Genomic DNA, 18,128 nt, shown 5'->3' on the forward strand with positions numbered 1-18,128 from the left:
AGCAACTACCTCTGTATACCATGGCTAAGCAATATCAAAGGGGAAACGGAACAGTCTCCAGCCATCGGCAGCGTGCACAGATCAGGCAAGGAGGGGAACGATTTGCAGTGGTTGGAGAGAGTGTCTCACTAAGAGTGATGGGATGAAATGGTGGAGTGAAATGCTACTTCTTCACTCAGTGCGCTACATCCATTATCTCTGCAACGGCTTCTGCCTCGTGGCTACGGGGTAACCTCCAAACCCACAGCTTCAAAACTGGACAGCTTAGTTCCCCTTGCGCCCCCAATCCTGCATCCTGCATTGCACTGAATGGATTAAGCAGGGAAAGATCCAGCATGCGGCTCCATTAATGGCAATATGTAATGTGGCTTGCCACCAGCCAGCTAAAGGCCGGGAGGAAGACGATAGCCAATGACTGCCTCTGGGTTAGCTGATAGAGTTCAGTCTTCCATGGCTAGGAAGCACTCCCCCAACACCTCGCAGTATTGCCACTTCTGCTGCTGTGAAAGGAAACAGCAAAGCCCACTGTGACCCTGGGACTGAACTCATGGAGCAGCTCAGCACAGCCTCAGCTACAGTTGTTCTCAGCCCCATGCAAGCTGGTTTGGGCCTTATGAATAGTTGGTCCTGGAGTTTCAAATATTTCATCACAAAAGCCTAAAAGGGAAGAAAGTGATATGCTGGTACAGTGTGCCCCAGCCCCTGGGCTGTAGCCTGGCAAGAGATTACTGATGAGCACTTCTGCATGTGGTGTTCTCTGTCCTTTGCATTACACCTTTGGAAGTAACCTTAACCCAGAGCTGCCTCGTGAAGCCACCACACCAGGAGGGTCACCGTTATTTCTCTCCAAACCTCATCTTGACTCCACAGATGAAGTGCTCTCCAACGGGATTCACAAATCAGCCGACGCAGGGAGATGGCTATCGCAGGACCTGTAGTGCCACAGGGGAGAGGCAGTGCAGTCTAGTGGACAGGGCACCACAAAAGATGGTTTCTCTCTGGCTAGGCCACCAGCCTACCAAGTGGCCTTGAGCTAGTCACGTCCCCGTGTGGTCTCTCTTTGGTGGTTCTGCCTAGTGAGACTCTAAACTCTCTGGGGCAGGGACTGGTTTTTCACTACACTTGTACAGCCCTAGCACATTGGGGCCGCTAGGTGCTACCCTAATATCAGAGTGCTTTTCATTTTAACAAGTTAATTAATGGTCCCCTGGAGAATCTTTTCCATCCAAAACCTCTAAGAGCTTTGGAAATGAACCACTCTTCATACACAGAAGCAACAAATCCATTTGATGATGTTGCTAACTCTGCTGAAGACACAAGTAGGTGCCCAGCAGAGATGAATCACAGACCGCAGAGCTGGAGTGGGTGGGGATGGACCAAACCGGATTGTGGCTGCAGCCTCCCATGCCCTGTCGCAACACCATTCCAATTTGGAATGAGTGGGTGTAGGAACTCGTGGGCCAAGAGCTCAGGCTGCTAGTGCAGGAAGGGCCTGAGAAGGGAAGAAGCAGGTCAGCCCCTGTGAATGGAGATCACAGAGCAGAGAGAGAGGCTTATGTTCTGGCTCACCTATTAATTTCCAGTTCAAAAGCTGTAATACTTAGACAGCAACTTGTACTGGTAACTTCCAATGAGTAACTCAAAGACAGCAAAAAACAAGAGAGGCTTCTTATAACAATTCCAAAATAATTTTATTTCAGGCCCATAACGGCCATGCTGTGTGATGTCAATGGTCCATCTAGCCCAGGATTCTCTCTTTCACACAGCCAGTGTCAGATGCTTTGCAGAGAATGAACAGAACAGGGCAATTTAATCAAGTGATTCATCCACTGTTGTCTAGTCCCAGCATCTGGCAGTCAGAAGGTTAGGGATACTCAGAGCATGGGGTTGCATCCCTGACCTTCCTGGCTAATAGCCATTGGTGGACCTACCTAATTCTTTTTTGAACCATGTTATACTTTTGACCTTCACAACATCCCCTGGCAATGAGTTCCACAAGTTGACTGTGTGTTGTGTTTGTTTTAAAGCTGCTGCCTATTAGTTTCATTGGGTGACCCCTGGTTCTTGTGTTATGTGAAAAAAGTCTTCTGAAAAATCCTTTACTGGTGGAAGTGTGTTGAAAACAAAGCACAAACCCCCCACCCTCCAACCAACAGAGAGAAGAAGCTGTTTCAGTTCCCCAGTGAGCTAGTACACCACCATCATATGGCAAAAGGGGGATCTAGTGGATAGCGTGTATTTTGATTTTCAGAAAGCCTTTTCCAAGGTCCCTCACCAAAGGCTCTTAAACAAAGTAAGCTGTCATGGGATACGAGGGAAGGTTCTCTCATGGACTGGTAACTGGTTAAAAGATAGGAAAACAAAGGGTAGGAATAAATGGTCAGTTTTCAGAATGGCGAGAGGTAAATAGTGGTGTCCCCCAAGGGTCTGTACTGGGCCCAGTCCTATCTAACAGTGCGACGAACTGGGAATGTTCTTAATATTTGCTCTGAAAACTGTGTTGGTGCCTCAGTGTCCCCTACACAGTTCTTAATATCTAGGTGGTGGAATAAGGGTGTGTGATTGCTGCAGAGGAAGGGGCCAGTGCACCTAAATGCCTGACCCTCTGTCTCCTAGCAACTGATGGCCTGGGCCCTCCTCTGCAAAGGTGCCAATTGAAGGTGTTGGAGACAAAGAGATCGGGTGACCTCCCGGCCCGGGAAAGGGGCTGAGCAGAGAGGAGGGGCTGGATGGGGTAGTTAGTCTAGAGCTGGCTGGGGACAAGGAGTGAAGTGCAGACGTGGGGGTCTGACTCACTGCCCCCCAGAATGGACCCAGCCAAGGGGTCTGTTCGCTCTGTTTTAGACCCTACAAGCTCTGTTTTAGACCCTACAAGCTCTGTTTTAGACCCTGTTCCTGTCATCTAATAAACCTCTGTTTTACTGGCTGGCTAAAAGTCAACGTCTGACTGCAAAGTGGGGGTGCAGGACCCGGTGGCTTCCCCAGGACCCCGCTGGGGTGGACTCGCTGTGGAAAGCGCATGGAGGGGCAGAGGATGCTGAATGCTCCAAGGAGAGACCCAGGAGGTGAAGCCATGTGAGCTTCTTGCCCTGAACAAGTCTGCTCCAAGGGAAAGGAGGCTCCCCAAAGTCCTGCCTGGCTTTGTGGGGAGCAGTTCCAGAGCATCGCCTGGGAACTCCGTGACAAACAGATTCGTTAGTGATCTGGAAAGAGAGTTAAACAGTAAGGTGGCAAAATTTGCAGATGATACAAAACTACTCAAGAGAGTTAAGTCCCAGGCAGACTGCGAAGAGCTACAAAAGCATTTTTCAGAACTGGGTGACTGAGCAACAGAATGGCAGATGAAATTCAATGTTGATAAATGCAAAGTAATGCATATTGGAAAACATAATCCCAACTATACATATACAATGATGGGGTCTAAATTAGCTGTTACCACTCAAGAAAGGGATCTTGGAGTCACTGTGGATAGTTCTCTGAAAATATCCACTCAATGTGCAGCAGCAGTCAAAAAAAGCGAACAATGTTGGGCATCATTAAGAAAGGGATAGATAAGAAGACAGAAAATATCATAGTGCTTCTATATAAATCCATGGTACACCCACATCATGAATACTGTGTGCAGATGTGGATGCCCCAGCTCAAAAACCAAAAGATATGTTGGAACTGGAAAAGGTTCAGAAAAAGGCAACAAAAATGATTAGGGGTGTGGAACGGCTGCCATATGAGAATAGATTAATAAGACTGGGACTTTTCAGCTTCGAAAAGAGACGACGGGGGGGAGGGAGAAATATGACAGAGGTCTATAAAATCATGACTGATGTAGAGAAAGTAAACAAGGTGTTATTTACTCCTTCTCATAAAACAAGAACTAGGAGCCACCAAATGAAGTTAATAGGCAACAGGTTTAAAACAAACAAAAGGAAATATATTTTCACACAATGCAGTCAACCTCTGGAACTCTTTGCCAGAGGATGTTGTGAAGGCCAAGACTATAACAGGGCTCACAAAAGGACTAGATAAATTCACGGAGGACAGGTCCATCAATGGCTATCAGCCAGAATGGGCAAGGATGGTATCCCTAGCCTCTGTTTGCCAGAAGCCAGGAATGGGTGACAGTGGATGGATCACTTGATGATTCCCTGTTCTGTTCATTCCCTCTGGGACACCTGGCATCGGCCACTGTCGGTAGACAGGATACTGGGCTAGATGGACCTTTGGTCTGACCCAGTCTGGCTATTCTGATGTTCTTATGCTTTATAGTCTAGAACCTAAAGTCCTAATGCAGTCCAAACTCTGATTGGCTATCGTGGGAATTTTGACTGCACAAAGACTGCAAGATTAGGCCCAATTTACATCAGTATGAAAGCACTATGGGAGGAATTATGCCAAAGGAAAGAACAGAGATGTTCCACCCTTCAGTGGCCCTTTCACAGATGCCGGCAAACAGACTCATCACAGAGCAGCTCCCTTTATAAACTCAGAAACTCATTTTGGTAACGGGTGGGAGCTTTCTACCTTCTGCATTTAAGGCCAAACCACACGTCTTTACACCTACAAATGCCCAGAGATGCAGTAAGCCAGTATTTGGCCTTCCATTAAGGCAAACATGCTGATGATAGTAGTGTCTCCAGAAGGACCTACCAGCCAAAGGGAACACAAGGCAGCCAAGAAGCACACAATCACACTTCTCAGCTCAGTCTAAATTGTCCCCAGGCACAAGGAGGATGAGCTCGAGAGGGATCGCCAAAGAGATAATCAGACATACTGAGTTCAGATTACAAACAGGAACGTTTAAACTGACCGTCTTCCCAGTGGGGAGAACGATTAGACTATGGGGAATGAATAATCTGAATAATTTTCTCCTACCACTGCTCCGAACCAACTTGAAACTTACTTGCTCTATCTGCTCCTCATGACAAATATTTCTTGGACCCATGTGGCTCAGTGAGCCACCAGCTAGAATCTTTTTGAAAGCTTCCATTTAGCTGCAGTCCACAGGTAATTCATAATACCTGGAAGAGCCTAGAGTTCACTGTGGGAATACTCCTTTGGTATTGTCTATAACAGCATTAATACTGTCAAGTTTGTTACAAGTTCAGGTGGTTTTAACAAGTACATCCTTCAGCAACTCCATTGTCATTCCATGTTATTGTATCACTAACGTACTGTCTAATCCAAAATTACACCAAATATTTGCACAGTTCAAGGGTTTTGTTACAAGTTATTATAATGAGTCGCACTACAGTAAAGGGATCTTCAGAAAAACAGCAAGCAGGAAATGCACCTCTTAAAGTGGAATGAGCAATGTCCTTTCTGTGACAATAAAGAGTACAAAGAATAAGACTTGGACAAAAGCTAAGTCTGCTACAGTAGGAATCCTGAAAAAGAAAAGGGCTCTACTTTCCTAATTTAATAGATGTCTGTAGTGGAGTGAAAAACTCAGAACTTCCACTCCACTTAAGCTCCAGAAGGTTGCCATGTATATGAGAGAGGCACAGAGGAAGCAGTCACAAAGCGAGCGGAGTGTTCATAGCCCACGTGTGCCACAGAACGAAAGGGCCTTCCACACTAGCCCTGAACAGGCCAGCACAGAGGGGGTCAGGGAGGCCACTGGGTCCTTTCATACACAAATCCATAATCTTCTCTGTCTTTGACTGCTGGTGCATCTGAACAGAATACTGTGCCAACTGCCCTGGATGCATTTTATAACTGATTTTTGGCCTACAAATCTTGAGACGTCAAACCAATCTATAGAATACAACTGCTTTGCTCCTCAAGGGATGTGAAGTATCAATCCAACACCAAGCACATTCTGAAAACGCTTCTAGAGAAAGGATGTTGGCTTGTGAAATGGAAAATCTAATGGCTGGCTTGGGTTCATGGGATCAGCTCTCAAGGTGGGAAATTGTTTTTATTATTAATTTAAATGGTTACAAATATACTGTAACACATTATAAATATTTTAAGGTTTCTCTTGTCTGTATATGTGTTTACATGTAAAGGGTGGTGATACCAAGTATGAGCAGTTCTTGATATCATCTGAATTTAGAAGAACCGTGTGACCCGTATGTGTACCATTACTGCGACTGTGTGCTCAGGTTTTAAAATGTCAATCTCTGCCTCTCTCTCTATGGCACTGAAGGAGGCCTTAATAATATAAAGAATATCCAACTGCAGAAATCATTTGCTTGTGTGTGCACCTTGCTGATAATCATGAAATAAAATCAACCACTCAAAAATATCACTTTCATAAATCAACACCTACTGTCTTCAGCTGATGAGTTCCAAAATTATCTCACTTGGGTTCTATAAAACATGCTGAATGAGCAAAGAATACAACTGGGAAAGACCAGAATGAGTCCAACCCTCCTTGTTGAATTCTGTGACCCAAGAGTTTCCTTTCAATTCTAGCATCTATGATTCTGTCTTCTCCAAAGGAATTTCTCTCGAGTGCCACAAATGCCTATGAGGGCCCAGTTCTGCTTCTCTTACACTGAGTTAGCAGTTACTAGCCTTGTGTCTACTCACACGGTAAAGTGCAACTCAAATATGGGTTGAAAAATTGGGTATCTTATCTAGTAAATGCATAGCCAAGGAGAAAATGTTATTGACTTTCTAAACTGAAGAACAGCAGAACAAATAAGGCGGGCACTAGTCAATCCATTCCTGACAATAACCGTTACCCATTTCAGATCAAGTGGTTTGCATCGCACCACAATATATTGGCACTCATCTTTTAAAATTAACCCCTTTCAAGTGGTAGAAAGTAAGAAAGCTCAAAAGTGGAAAGGCTTCAATCAGGGATCACAGTAAGAGTTAAATAATCTTTGCTTATTCTGACTGGAAACTATAAACAACTACCCACAATCCATCGTCATGCAAATTACAATCAGCACTTCCACGAAAGGCAACTACTTAGCTAGAACCCATCCTGGAAATCTGCACAGCACATTGGTGTCTCCCTAACGAGATCCCTGAGGCGGTCTAGGAAGAAGAAGAGAAAACCTCTGCCCACGACAGAGGAGACAGCTTTGCTGTGCTGAACTAGTGTGCCTAACTTTCTACTCAGAATAATTCCAGAACATTAAATTGTGGACACGTCTGTACTGAAAATGGGACAGCTACAATAGAGGCTTAATGAAATTGTGCTGGAAAGATGGGGGAAAAGGAAACTAGAGAGAAAGTATCAGAGACAGCAAGTTAGGGAAGAGCTAGCATCTGTCTTTTACTCTTTGGGTACGTCCAGACTACCCGCCGTATCGGCGGGTTAAAATCGATTGCTCGGGGATCGATATATCGCGTCGACGCGATATATTGATCCCCGAGCGCGCTTATATTGATTCCGGAACTCCATCAACCCCAACAGAGTTCCGGAATCGACAGGGGGAGCCGCGGACATCGATCCCGCGCGGTGTGGACGGGTGAGTAATCCGATCTTAGATATTCGACTTCAGCTACGTTATTCACGTAGCTGAAGTTGCGTATCTAAGATCGATTTCCCCCCCCCCCTAGTCTGGACCAGCCCTTTGAGAGAAAGAGAGAAACCCAGAGCATCACATTTCAAACAGAGCCCTCCCCAAGGGAAGACAGCCAAATGCCCTCCTCCAGCTTGCTCCTTTCATTTCCAGGGCTATTAGCTGGAAGCTCACAGAAACTGAAACGTTCTTAATCTCAAGATTTAGAAAAAAATCCACAGAGCAGCTGGTATGTTGGCTCTCTGCAGGGGACACTGCTCCCCCACAATTTCCAGCACCGCCACCATTTCACCACTGAATGGCCAGGGAATAAACCCAGGCTTTTCACTCATGTGTCTTCCTGGATGAATAGGGTGCTGGGCCACTGGTCAGTAGACAGGATGTTAGGAGAAACAAAGGACAAAAGGAAGGAAACAAAGGGAGGGCTCAGGAAAAAAATATATATAAAAAGAAAAAGAGATAGGGGAGAGAGAGTCTATGAAATGAAGGAAAATACAGACAAGCAGTAAATGTCAGTCAGTAGAAAGGAAAAATGGCAAAGGGGGAAACTGTCTGGAGCCTTGCAGCACATACACACAAACATTTGCTACCAAGAAACAGGAAAGATAAATTTAGAACAAGCATTTATTCTTCTGTAATTCTATCACTCCTTTCTCCCTGTCGCTCAATACATCACCTATGAATACAAACTGCAAGTGGACTTCAAGCCTGCCTGGTTTCTGAATGCCATAGGCTGGGCCTTGATATTTATCCAAACTTGGAGACACCATGATTTTGGTGCATGAAAATTACCCATTAAAAAAAAAAGCAGACAATTCTGCTGGCCTTGGTTGGACCCTCTGACAAGACCCCACACAGTCTTCTTTTTGATGAATTAAACAGATGGAGCTCGTTAAGTCTCTCACTGAAAGGCATTTCTTCCAACACTCAAATCATCTTTCTGGCTCCTCTCTGCACCCTCTCCAATTTTTCCAACATCCTTTAAAAATGTGGACACCAGAGCTGGACCAGGATTGGTCTCACTAGTTCCATCTACAGAGATAAACATTACCTTCCTTCTCATCCTTTCTCCCCATGTCACATAGTCAAGGCTTGCATTAGCCCTTTTTGCCACAGCATCACTAGGAGATCACGTTAGGTTGCTCGTCTACTCTGTCCCTTAAAACCTTTCTAGAGTTACCGCTCTCCAGGACACAGTCCCCCATTCTGTAGGTATGCCTGGCATTCTGTGTTCCTGGATGGATAACTTTGCGTTTGGCTTTATTAACACACATTTTGTTTGAATGGGCCTAGCTTATCAAGCTCTAGAACTGCCTAGTCCTCGTTATTTACCACACTATCATTCTATGCATCATCCACACATTTTTTCGCAGTGATTTTATATTTACTTTCAGATCATTGATGAAAATGTTGAACATCATCAGGCTTAGTACCAACTCCGACGCAACCTCACTAGAAACACCCCCTGATGGCTCCCCATTGGCAACTGCTTGATAGTCAATCTATTTAACAAATGCATTACTGATACTGAATGCTATTTTTTTTAAATCAGAACATCTTGAGTTACAAAGTCAAACACCTTGCAAAAGTCTAAGTATGTTACATCTATGAAGTTATCTTTCTCTGATTGAGAATCTCAGCCCTAAGTAATGGACCACTGCAGATCACATATCTGGTTTTGCTTGTCACAATCCATTTCCTACAACACATATGCTTATTCTAGGTTTTTGGAGCTGCCCACGTTTCCTTTGAAGCATAAACTCCCCCTGCAAACCCAGGAACACCGTTTAGCTCAAAGAGCTCTCCACCTCAAATCCAGAATGGCAGAGTTTCACAGAAAGACAGGAATTGCAGACTAGATCAGACCTGAGGTCCACCTAGTTCAGTATCCTATCTCAGAGTAACTAGAATCAGATATTTCAGAGGACAGTGCAAGAACCCTGCAGCAGACAGATGCCTGCCTGCCCGCCCACCCCTCCATTCCCCCTAAAAAGGTCTCATTCTGATCTGTAATAGTTAGAGATTGGCTTAAGTCTTGATGAATAAGGTTTAATGTCAAACATTTGGGAAGGGATAGGAGTTATGACAACTCTGGATATTCATGCCAATGTTCAATCACCTTTTTAAATTCTTGGCCTCAATGACTTCCTATGGCATTTAGTTCCACAGTTTAATCACACACCGTGTGAAAAAGTATTTCTTTTTATCGGTTGTGAATTTCCCACATTTTAATTTCATTGACTGTCTCCATCTTCCTTTCAATCTCTCTTAATGAGAGCTTTCCCCAGGCCTCTGATCATTCCAGTTGCTCTTCTCTGAAGCCCCTCTACTTCTGCAATATCCTATGTTAGATGGAGTGACCAACGCAGCAGAGTATCCAGATGCAACTGGAGATATATATAAAGGCATTATGATATTTTTAGTATTATTTTCTATGCTATTTCCTATGCACACCAACACTGTGTTAGTTTTTTGACTATAAATGCAAATTGCACAGAGGTTTTTATTGAGCGGTCTACAATGACATCCACGTCACTTTCTTAGGCCTTGGCTACACTGGTGCTTTATAGCGCTGCAACTTTCTCGCTCAGGGGTGTGAAAAAACACCCCCCTGAGCACAGCAAGTTCCAGCGCTGTACAGCGTCAGTGTAAACAGTGCCCCAGCGCTGGGAGCACGGCTCCCAGCACTGCAAGCTAATTCCCACGGGAAGGTGGAGTACCTGCTGCGACCACACTCGCACTTCAAAGCACTGCCGCGGCAACGCTCCCGCAGCAGCGCTGTACAGCTGCAAGTGTAGCCATACCCTTAGGTTGATACAGTTAATTTAGGAACTTGTAAGGTGAAGAAAAGTTTAAGCTCTCTCTCCAATGTGCATTATTTCTCATTTATCAAAATTAAATTTCATTTGCAATCATGCTGCCCACTCCTCTAGCTTGTATAGGTCTCACTCTAGTTCCTCACAATCCTCTCTGGTCCTAATTATAACTTTGTGTACCCTATCGGTTCTGTCACTTCACTGCACCCCACCTTTCCAGATACTAAACAAACATATTGAACAAAGGACCTAGCACAGAACCTTAACCTTTGGCCATGATGAAAACTGACCATTTAATCCTACTTGTTGCTTTCTGTCTCCTAGCCATTTTTTGATCCATGACAACTTTGTCTCTTACCCCATGACAACGTCTTCAGTCTCTTGCGTGGGGACTTCTCAGAGGCCCTTTGGAAATCTAAATATAGTGTGTTAACTAGTTCTCCTTCATCCACTACTTTCTTGACATGTTCAAAGAATTCTAAGAGATTAGTGAGACAATTTTCCTTTGTGGAATACATGCTGGTTAGACCCTATCAGATCATGATCTTCCAGGTGTTTGGTTGAATTGGCAATTAACTAATTTGCCAGGTGCTGATGTAAGGCTTATAGATCTATAATTCCCCAGATTTCTCCTACAGCCTTTTAAAAATTACGGGTGCAATATTTGCTTCCTTCCAATTCTCTGGAACAGTGGCTGTTTTTAAATTAAAGATGCATAATTTTGTTGGCAGCTACTTCTACTACAGTAACTCCTCATTTAACATCCTCCCGCTTAACACTGTTTCAAAGTTACGTCGCTGCTCAATTAGGGAACATGCTCGTTTAAAGTCGTGCAATGCTCCCTTATAACATCGTCTGGCTGCCTGCTCTGTCCACTGTTTGTAAGATTCTGTGGAAGAGCAGCGACTTTACAAGGGAGCATTGCATAAGTTCCTCTCCTCTGCCTCCTCCCCATCCCTCCCAGCACTTCCCCCACTGCCAAATGGCGGAGATTAGGACTTGGGGGGAGAGGGGAGGAAGCAGGGATGCAGCGTGCTCTGGAGAGGTGGAGGGGGGTGGGAAGAGATGGACCTGGAGCATTCCCTGGCACAGTCAGCACCCGTTCTTCTCCGGGGAAGCTGCTGCCGGTGCGCTGCTTCCTAGCGTCCTTGCCTGCAGCAGGCTGTGCCTGTGTGAGGTAAGCCAGGGACACTTTCCAACCACAGTACAGTACACTACCATACAGAACGCCTTTTGTCTGCCCCCAAAAATGTCCTTGGCACCTAACCCCCAGCATTTACATTAAATCTTATGAGAAAATTGGATTCATTTAACATCGTTTCACTTAAAGTTGTAGTTCTGTTCCTGAAAATTGCAACTTTAAGTGAGGAGTTACTGTACTTCCTAGTTATGTTCCTTCAGAGCCCATGGATGGACCATCTGGGCCTGGTGACTTACTGCATTTTAAATGATCAGTTTGCTCCAGCACTACTACTTCAGTCACCTCAGCCTCTCAGAGCACTTCATCTTTGTTACCAGGAAAAAGTTTTTCCAAGAACCCAGGTGAACTTCCGACGGGCTCTTTTCTTCCCCTACACTGGAGAACATTTCAGACACTGTTCCTCTACTTTAGCCTCTCTACACAGGGCCGGCTCCAGGCACCAGCTCAGCAAGCAGGTGCTTGGGGCGGCACGCTGGGCTCTTTGGCAGCAATTCGGAGGCGGGTCCCGCGGTCCCTCTCAGAGGGAAGGACCACCCGCCAAACTGCCCCTGAAGAAGAAAGTGGCGCAGTGGAGCTGCTGCCGATCATGACCCCTCCCCTCTCCCCCTCCGCTTGGGGCGGCAAAAACCCTGGAGCCAGCCCTGTCTCTATGGTAAGACCAGAGGTGGCCTGAAAAGAGGGGTGGGAGGACAAGGTGTGTGGATTATGGTCAGGGGAGAAGGGGAGCTTCTTTACAATCTTCAGAGGTTGAGAAGGGCAGATATTTAAAAAAAGGTTTTTTCCCCTCCTGCTGTTCTTTCCCTCCAGCAGAAATGGAGGTTGTCTCCTCTGTTTGGCCTGGGACACCCTATAGAAAAGTTGAGAAAACAAAGGATGACAGTATCACAAGTGCTAAGGAAGTGAAACCTGAACAGTTAAGGAGGAAATGGATTTTTAGTTAGAATTTTTTTTAAACTTTGGTTTTTAACACTTATTTTAGCTCAGCTTATTTTGACTGACACATTTGGGAGCAAAGTTCTCCTTACTGAAGATTCAACACTACTCTCTGACAAAGGCTGAGAAACCTCAAACTCCAGTGCTCTTGGTCTCCAAGCTAACCTCCGTCAAAATTAGGGAAGACAAGAATATGACACCTTTAAAATAAGCTTCTGTTTGGGGGAAAAGTATCTAAAAATGGGACAGACTGAATCAGGCCAACTTATTACAGTCTAATCACTGTGCCCATCACAATTGGTTTGGGGAAGGGGAGAGAGCGCAGAGTGCAGCTAATTAGAGTTAAAGGAGGGAATGTGGTAGATCAGAATAAAAAAGAAAAGGTCAAAGCTCTATAAGCCCCACTTGGAATACACTGTCTGCCCCAAATCCATAGCCTGAAATGAAGGGAACACCCCCGACATGCCCTCTAGGATGGAATGCTGTGCAGCAGCCAGGCCCTTGGGCCTCCACCTCAAACAAGACAAATAAAAAGCACAGCAGCAGTTATATAAAAATGTGTATCCAAAAGAGAGACAAACTAGATCTTTTAGAAGGTTTATTTATATTGCAGTAGAACCTACAGGCCAAGCAGGTCAGGCCCCCATTATACTAGATGTGACAGATATGGCAATTTCCTGCAATATCCTTGAAAAAAAGGGATTAAGTTTAATCATCTTTGGAGTTCACTGTATTAAATGCAAAGGTTCTGTATTATTGTGAGCCCTGGGAAATATTATGAACTTCAAAGGACTATATTGAACAACGGGCCAGAGAAGAATGGGATTTTGAACAAACAGTGTCAATGGTTTGCCTGGGAAATCCCTATGGGGAGATGATTGCAAATTTCTCACCTCTGATTATGCAAAAAACCCAGCAACAGAGTCTTTGGTAGCTACGCCCTGAAGAAGGAATCACTGTCTGCTGATTTCCTGTTCCTGGAATCTGAACATCAAAGGCCTAAACTGCATAAAGGAAAGACTAACCAATGCACAAGCATGCTTGTGCTAAAAGAATCTGCTATGAACTTGACACCACAGAAAAACCTCCTGGTGGGGTTTGAAGGACTGACTCCTAACAGAGCCCCTGATGGAGTTGGGGTGATCTCTGGGGAGCTTATGAGCATGCGCGTAGGCCCCTTTATTGTTTTAATGTTTTCTCTGTAATGCTTTCACCACGCTTGTTGTAATGAAGGCCATTATCAGTATAACTACTTCACTTGGGGTGTAAACAAAGCACACCCCGAGTGACAGTCATACCCTGCTGTGTCTATGGAAGAGTTGCTCCTGTTGACATAGCTACCACCTTGCAGGGAGGTGAGTTAGCTGTGCTGCTGGGAGAAGCTCTCCCATCAGCACAGTAGGTCTTCACTAAAACACTACTACAGCACAGCAAAGTGCAGATGCCGGCCAGCTTATTCCCAGCAAGCTAAGCTGCCTAACAGTGTAGGTAGGCAACCGTGCACCCTGGAAAAAAACATGTCAGGAGGGAGACACACACGAGTCTCCATGCAAGAGAGGTGACAGCTGGGGAGCCAAAAGCCTAGAAGTGGGCATCTTTGCTGGACTGTGGAGGAGGAATACAGGTGCAGCTGCCCTGAGCTGTGACATCATGCACTGAACAAATATGTAGAAAATTACAGTCCTTCTCTGAAAGAGCATCCAGTCTAAAAGCCAAGACATAGCAAGTGGACCAGCAGAACAACTGGGTTGGGGAGCAGGAAGAGGCAGATGGAGTAGCAAGAACAGTAGAGTACGCACAATTCCTACTCAGTCAGGAGTAATAATGGCAACTCACCACCCACCTACACTAGCCGGTTCTTTTTATTATGGTCCCAATTTGACAAGGGACTTAAACACCTGCCTAACTTTAAGCATATGATTAGTTCAACTGACGGTAACAGGACTGTGCTAAAGTTAGGCGTGTTAAAGGACCTTTCTGAACTGGGGTCTAAGTCTCAATATAAAATTTATATGAAAAAATAAATCACATTTATCAACATATGGAACGTTTGTCTCGCTTAGCGGCAAATGTCCTGAAATAATCACCGTAGCTCATGCACAAATAGTCCATTGCCTATTCATTAACACAATGCTTCTGACAATCTCATTCAGCCTGTCTCTGAGGGGTATTTACTAAACTGGTTTACAAATCACAATCCCTTTATACTTTTTAGTCTAATAAAACTAAAACTACATCGAAATGATTAAACACAACACAAGCAAGGCAAAAAGCAGTCCTATTTGGTGAAGAAACAATTTTACTTGCATACAGTTTGTAATAATAGTGAAGTTATCTATTTTTCTTTAACCTTGTATATGGAAAGAATGTGTTATCTGTATTTATGGAGCCTATCAGTCTAGCATATTCATAAAATGAGAACCATGTTGCAAGATGGCCATATGTATTTAGCCTGCAGTTGTGAGTTTTTCCATTGGAAGGGTATTCTTCACTCTTGTTGTTGTTTAAATCATTCCTCTAGAATGGAGAGAGGGGCATTCCATTTCTTTGCCAGAAGGATTTTCATTGCCATAATCAAGTGCAAATACAGCTCCATATATTGTTTGATCAAAAGAATTTGAGGAAAGACTCCAATAGGAATGTTTCATGAATGAAGGGAAAGTCTAAACCATAATTAAAATTTGGCCCTTGGTTTGCTGCCAAAATTGGGTTACTTTCAACAGATCCCCAGGAAATGTTAAAACAAGCTCTTATCCACAACCTTTCCAGAGTTCATCTGGGGATATTAAATTTCTTAGGGCTCCAACTAACCTAGAATGCAGTTTTTAAATGGTTATGCCTGATCCACATTGGCCAGACAATCCATGTTTAAACAGAGTCCACCAAAACCATTGTATAATGGTGTTTAAAATCAATTCTGCTAAAAGTTTAATCCTTAGTGTGAGGCCTTGGAGCAAATAAACTTAAATCATCTATGCCACAAACAACTGGTCCTTTCTGACTGAAGCCTAAAGACTAACCAGCCTTCTCTACTTTTTGCGTTTCCAGTGTTTTTTTTATATTTTAAGGAGTTTTAACCTCTCAGAACTGCATCTTCTGCCTTGACCATCCCTCCCTTCTTGCAACACAATGTGTTTAAATAAAGTCTATTCATATTGTATTCTGTAGATTGATTAGAGATGATTGTAAGCAGGGAAAGCTCCTCACCACATGCAATATTTTTCAAAGGAGAGAGTCACAAAAGAAGGTGGTTACCAGTCAGACCAGAGCTCTCATGAACAAAGCTGTTGTGAAACTAGATTTTTTTCTGAATTCTTCCAGAAGGCAGGTGAGATCTGTCTGCTGTATAAGAGGTGTAGATAAAAGAGGGCAGGTGAGAGTGGGTCCTAAACCTCAAATATTTGCATTAGGGGAACACAACCTATTCAGCCAGGCTCATCCCATCTCTAACTACTATGATCATAGGTACTTTTATATAACACCAAGCTAGTGATGAAATTCTTTTCCCTTCTCTCAGTTGAGTCTAACCCTTCCTTAGCCCAGAATGGTCCCATCAGCTACTCTCAGGCCCCCCACAAAAGCACAGTGCACCCTGCTGAGAAGGAAGGCCCCGCAGCCAGCAGGGCCGCCCAGAGGATTCCGGGGGCCTGGGGCCATCGGCGGCAGGCGGCTCCGGTGGAGCATCCGCAGCCATGCCTGCGGGAGGTCCACCGGAGCGGCGGGACCGGCAAGCGGCAGGGTGCCCCCCTGCGGCGAAATTCTAGAGCCGGCCCTGTTGGGCGGTGGGGGGGCCCTTCCGTTCCGGGACCTGCTGCCGAAGTGCCCCGAAGACCCGCGGCGGGGCCCTCCGCTGGCGAATTACCGCCGAAGCGGGACCTGCTGCCGAAGTGCAGCCCGCTCTTCGGCGGTAATTCGGTGGCGGGGGATCCCCGCCGTGGGTCTTCGGGGCACTTTGACGGTGGGTCCCGGAACGGAAGGGCCCCCCACCGCTGAATTCCCGCCGAAGACCGGGTTGCACTTCGGAGGCAGGTCCCGCTTGGGCGGTAATGCGATGGCGGGGGATCCCGGCCGTGGGTCTTCGGGGCACTTCGGCGGTGGGTCCCGGAACGGAAGGGCCCCCCGCCGCAGACCGGGTTGCACTTCGGAGGCAGGTCCCACTTGGGCGGTAATGCGATGGCGGGGGATCCCGGCCGTGGGTCTTCGGGGCACTTCGGCGGTGGGTCCCGGAACGGAAGGGCCCCCCGCCGCAGACCGGGTTGCACTTCGGAGGCAGGTCCCGCTTGGGCGGTAATTCGGTGGTGGGGGATCCCGGCCGTGGGTCTTCGGGGCACTTCGGCGGTGGGTCCCGGAACGGAAGGGCCTCCCGCCGCCGAAGACCGGGTTGCACTTCGGAGGCAGGTCCCGCTTGGGCGGTAATGCGATGGCGGGGGTCCTTCCCCCTGGAGCAGAAGTGCCCCCCGCCGGCAGAGACCGGGAGCGGAAGAAGCTCTGGGGCCCGGCCCCGCAAGAGTTTTCCGGGCCCCCTGGAGCAAGTGAAGGACCCCGCTCCAGGGGCCCCCAAAAACTCTCGTGGGGCCCCTGCGGAGCTCGGGGCCTGGGGCAAATTGCCCCTCTTGCCCCCCGGGCGGCCCTGGCAGCCAGTCTCTCTGGGAGTAAAGGCAGGGCTACCCCACGGCGCTTCCTGCACGGACACGGGCTGTCCACCGGGGCCCTGAGCCCAGCACCCAGGCCGAGGGGAGGCTCCTTCCGCAGCCCAGCAGGTCCGCCTGGGGCGGGGAGCAGCTGAGCCCGGCTCGGCACAGCTCCCCGGTAAGTGCGGGCGCCGGGCCGGGCCGGGCCCACCGCGGGCTCTGTCCCCGAAGTTTGCTCCAGGGGCAGGAGCCTGGGCCGGGCGGTGGCGAGGCAGGAGGGCAGCGAGCCGGGTCCGTGGCCTGGGCAGGAATCGGGGGACACGGAGCTGGGGCTGCGCGGCGCCCCACGGGGGTGTCCCAGCCCGGGGGAGCCCCGGATCCCGGCGGGGTCCCGGCCGCGGGCTCAACAGGTCCCGGCCCCGGCTCGGCCCCGGGAAGTTGGCGGCGGGGCGGGGCGGGGGCGGGGGCGGGGGCGCTGCCGGTGGCGGGGGGGGGAGGGAAGCGGCGGCCCCACGTGCGGCCCGCGCCATGTCGGCGGCCCCGAGCCGGGCCCGAGGCAGCGCCGCGCCGCCCGCGCCGGGACTCACCCTGGGCTCCGGGTCCGTTCCGGGCCGCTCCCGGCGGCAGGAAGCGAGGAGCGGGGCTGACGGGAAGGGATGCAAAGCAGCCGCGTCTCGGCTCCGCTCCCTTTTGTCTCCGCGCCACTGCCCAGCGGCTCCCGGGCCGGTCCGCCAGGCAGGCTCGCCGCGAGCCCGGGGCTCGCCCCGCCCGCCCCTCTGCCGGCTCGCGGGCGGTGGCGGTTTCGCTTCCGAACCAAGTCACGCCCCCGTCCCCCCTCCGCACGGGAAGGGACCGGAGCGGGGGCTCCGTGCAGAGCCGGGGCGGGCATCGGCCCGGCCCCCGCCCCGACACTCGCCCACAGCGCCCGGGAGCAGCGCGGGGATCGGTCCGTTCCCCGAGCCGCTGCTCAGCCCGGCCCTGGGCTCCCACCGGCAGCGAGGGGCTGAACTGCTCCACCTGCGCCTCTCCCAGCGGGGCAGTGACCGCTCCCGTGGGGGACACGCAGTGC

The 18,128-nt window shown here is 48.0% G+C and overlaps 1 protein-coding gene across 1 annotated transcript in view; it reads right to left on the minus strand.

The window, feature by feature from the left end:
• The window catches only part of ZNF710 (zinc finger protein 710), a 47,936-nt gene extending 30,207 nt beyond the window's left edge, over window positions 1-17,729 (minus strand). Inside the window, exon 1 of the mRNA XM_030577613.1 lies at window positions 17,647-17,729. The gene's annotated coding sequence lies outside the window, so the exon portion shown is untranslated. The remainder of the gene's footprint in view (window positions 1-17,646) is intronic.
• Window positions 17,730-18,128: the final 399 nt, after the last annotated feature.

Source organism: Gopherus evgoodei, chromosome 10, assembly GCF_007399415.2.
Source record: "Gopherus evgoodei ecotype Sinaloan lineage chromosome 10, rGopEvg1_v1.p, whole genome shotgun sequence".
Lineage (NCBI taxonomy): Eukaryota > Metazoa > Chordata > Testudines > Testudinidae > Gopherus > Gopherus evgoodei.